Source organism: Papaver somniferum, unplaced genomic scaffold (assembly GCF_003573695.1).
Source record: "Papaver somniferum cultivar HN1 unplaced genomic scaffold, ASM357369v1 unplaced-scaffold_119, whole genome shotgun sequence".
NCBI lineage: Eukaryota > Viridiplantae > Streptophyta > Magnoliopsida > Ranunculales > Papaveraceae > Papaver > Papaver somniferum.
Window position 1 is genome coordinate 3,126,755 of NW_020620936.1, and position 4,620 is coordinate 3,131,374.

Here is a 4,620-nt window from a genome sequence, read left to right on the forward strand (position 1 = left end):
CATATATGTCAAAAGTTAAGTCTATTGTGACATTATGCAAATATTGGTGGAAAATAGAATGAACTTTTGAATTATGTGTCAAAGGTTAAGTCTATGATTATCATTATGCAAATATTGATGAAAAATAGAATGAATCTTTGAATATTCCGCAGTATTGATCTTTCCCTGATCCACTTCTATGTGAAAGCATTGTATGGCTCCGTAAGTTTTCCTATATTGAGCATTTTCTATTAAATTAATATTTAAGGTTCCTTTGTGGTTAATTTAATTGAGTTTTCTGGATACAAATTCATGTTTCTTGTGATTTGTTAATGTCCAAAGAAATCCTTATTTTCTTGCAAAAGTAAGGTCGCTCTTGTTGTTCTTTCGAGAATGACATTTTATGGAGGAGAGTTCTTATTTGAAATTGTGCTTAATTGCCAAATATTTGTAGGGATGCGAATGTGGAATACTGGAGGAGTTATCTTGTATTTTTTTATAAACTCCTTAATGAATACACTAAGTTTCGACTATGTGAAATCATCGAAACAAAGTTGATATGTTCTCTTTTAGTCATAAAGTATCTCTTTGAGAATCTCATTATGATCCCACTAGTTTTCGTACCTTTGCCAATTTATATTGAAAAAAAGGGGGAGAATTATTTTGTAGTTCATACTACATATGCATATGGTTTACGGACCATTATGTAAGGTGGAGTGGTTTTTATTGTGAGATGAAGTATTGACTAAGAGGGAGTGATACATATCACCGTAGTATTATTGTCAAAGTTGTGATACAATTGAACTTTGATGTTGTATGATAATACCATGACACTGTATAACAATAATTGAGCACAATTGTTTTCTTATTGTTATGGATACGGATTTTTAACAACTATGATGCTGAGTTGAACACGTTCAGAATCACTGGAGTACTTGGAGTGACGAAGAATTCAAGGAATGTTGAAGAACCAAGGAAATCAAGCATTTGGATGAGAAGCTACAAAGTTTATTATCCATATGTATTGATAGTTTTGTCACTAAAATTGACAAAGGGGGAGATTGTTAGAGCACTGCTCGGTCGAAATCGTAAGCGTTGCTATCTCAAGCTTGTTGTCAAGTTTAGTTGTCAAAACTATAGCTATATCTAGGATTAGGATAGAATGTGTAGTCGAGCTTTAGACTTCACGGCGTTCATCGATTGAAGACGAAGAACTACTAAGGGTAGATTGTGGAACTTCATCAACAAAAGGTATGTGGAGACTTGAACTCATCTATCACTCAGAAGTATATTCTATTCTATCTCCTATTGAGACAAAAGTCGTATACTATATAGACTTTACATTATACACATTTGATATTTCGAGCTGAGTTTAACTCGCTTATATCTTTCTCGGAATATGTGTTGGAAAGATTTTTGATTTAATCACGTTCATCATTATTATTGACGAAAGTCAAAAGATGATCATGTGAAAATCACCTGGTAACATCTTACATGATTTGTGTGAGACAGTCATTTGATGTAGGCTCGGAATGTTTCGTGTTGATCATTCGATCAGTTGAAAATTGCTTATAAGCTAATAGTTTGTGTGAGACAGCTATTGTCGTCTTCTAAGAATGTTTAATTATTGAAATGGGAGTTAAGATCTAAACCCATGTCTGGATACATTACGGTTTGTGTACTTTGTGTACGAACTGTTTTGACGGAATTCAGGTCCAGAAGTTTGCATACCCGTTCACAAACTTATTCAAATATTTAAGTCAGGGTACTTAAGTTTGCATACCCGTTCGCAATCTGATTTAACTGTTGATGTCCGGGAACCTAGCTTGCATACCCGTTCGCAAACAGTTTCAATTGAATTCAGCCTGGAGCTAAAGTTTGCATACCCGTTTGCAAACAGTCGTCTTGTGACCAATGTCCGGAACTTAAGTTCGCGTACCCGTTTGAAAACTTAAGTGGTTATGATTTCCTACTCATGAAAAAATACATTTATAAATTAAGGAATGAAATCTTTGCAAACCATGGCTAAAATGTTCATGAACTGATTCTTCTGAATCAATCCGATTTTGCTTCAATTGTGTCTTGTATACTTCTATGAGAGTATAAACAATTGAAAAACTCTATGAGTAACACAATTAGATTCATTCAATTATCAGTTGATCTATAAGTGTTAAGATGAACAAGTTTAAGAGAAAAGTGTTCATATGGCTAACTTCGGTTAATTGTTATTGAGCCAACTCAATATACACGTTTAGGTACGGTTACCCATATCTAAATGAAGGTATATTTCATTGGTGTGTAACAATCTAAAGACCATCTAACGGTGGAAAGATATTAGCTTGAATCTTAAATCAGGTTTCATCTAATGGTGAATATTGAATGCTTTGTTACCAAGGTAACATTGATTGCAAACCCTTATTTGAAGACTATATAAGGGAGAACTCTAGCAACTGGGAAACCTAATCCCCACACCTCCTGTGTGATACTAGTTGCGACTAGAGTCGATTCCTTTAACCTAGGTTTTTCTTAAAACCTTTATAGGTTAACGACTTAAAGACTTCATTGGGATTCTGAAGCCAGACCCAACTATTTTCTCTATAGTTGCGTGTTTTGATCTTACTTTGTTCTATCGTATTGAGTAATATCTTCTCTAAGATTTGATCGAGATTTATCTACGATAGGTAATATATAAAAAGTAATCACAAAGCCCTTCGTATCATTCTTTCTGATTCCACAATAACTTGTTCTACTACCATATAGTTAAGTTAGTGTGAGGTGATTGATATTACTAGGTTGTTCTTCGAGAATATAGGACCAGTGTATCAATTGGTTCCTGTTCACCTTTATTTATCAAAACACGGAACAAAAACTTCGTAGGTATTTCTATGGGAGACAAATTTATCTATTCAATAGACTTTTCTGCGTGAGACAGATTTGTTTATCAAGTCTTCGACTTTGGGTCGTAGCAACTCTTAGTTGTGGGTGAGATCAGCTAAGGGAATCAAGTGCATAGAGTCCTGCTGGGATTTAGAGGTGTAAGAAACGCGAATGTACCTTAATCAGTGTGATATTGGTTAGGGATCAACTACATTCCGATCCGAAGTTAACTTGTAGTAAGCTAGAGTCTGTAGCTGCTTAATAAAGTGTGGTGTTCAAATCTGGACTAGGTCCCGAGGTTTTTATGCATTTGCGGTTTCCTCGTTAACAAAACTTCTGGTGTATGTGTTATTTTTTTTCCACATTATATTTTCTATATAATTGAAATATCACAGGTTGTGCGCAGTTCAATCAATTGGTAAATCCAACCTTTGGTTGTTGATTGAAATTGATTGATGCTTGGATATTGGTCTTTGGTAGCATCCAAGTTACATCAGATATTAATCCGGCTCACATATTTCTATCTGTTCGATTGCAGATTGATTTGAGAAATTGAGATATAACTCTTGGATATATTTTCCTTAATTGATTCTGAATGTCTATTTGATTCTCTTGGAATTATATTGGAGTTTGTGAATTGTGTGCACAAACCTTGATCGGTTGGGATCCAACTAGAATTAGATTTGTTTGATTGATTAGTTGCGTGAGATCGACATTATCTATATATCTCTTTTGAGATTTATTTTGAATGAGTGCGAAACTAAGCTTGACTACTTTGGTAGTTATTGAATAGATTGATCTAACTAGATAAAATAATTATTGGATTAAACGGAAGAGCCTTTGTCAACAACTCATCTAAATCTTTAGCAAGATTGATTAGAGTGGTTACCAAACATATAATTCCTTTGCTGTTTGGAATACGATCCAAAGGACTTGTTATTCACGTGCGTGACTCTAGAAGTCGAAGGCGCAGGGATACTGAGAGAACTAAGTAGCTCAGGGAGTCTTCTTGGTCTTAACTATACGAAGTTGGTATTAGATTTTTTTATAGCGTCTTAATTCTCAGAGTATTCAAAACTGGACTGGGTCCCGGGGTTTTTCCGTATTTACGGTTTCCTCGTTAACAAAATATTACCGTGTCTTTTACTCTGATTTTCGCATTGTAATTGTTTATTACAATAAAGTAAAATGCACATATACGTTAACTCAGCATTACTTGATAGTGATCCAATAGAGTTTGGTTATCACTGAACCTATTATCAAGTAACACACTTTGTTGTTGTATTGTATCGATCTTGTATACGTTGTCAATCACACAAGTTATCTTATTGTCGTATTTTCTCGATATCATATCCATAGACGATCACACGAAGTGTGAAACGAACTATCATATTGTCTCGACTCTATCCATATACAATCACATAGGATAGAGGACTTATAGGTTGAAACAAAAATATTGTGGTGTATTTGGGTACCCTCGTCTTTTTAATTGGTATCATAGCAGGCAAACACGAAAAGATCTAACAATCTATGTTTGGTGCGATCTAACCTATAATATCTGAATCTATGGATGACTCAATTAACGTACTATCAAGACTAGATGACTCAAAGTTGTTTGAAATAAATAAAAACAATAAAAATTGTTAAGTCCTTACGATCCAAAGAAATTTGGTCTGTAGAAGATTGTCAATTGTATCTCAGACTCACTGAAGATCCTAAAGACAAAATGAGTCGAAAACTCATTGAGTTCGTTGAAATTGAAAA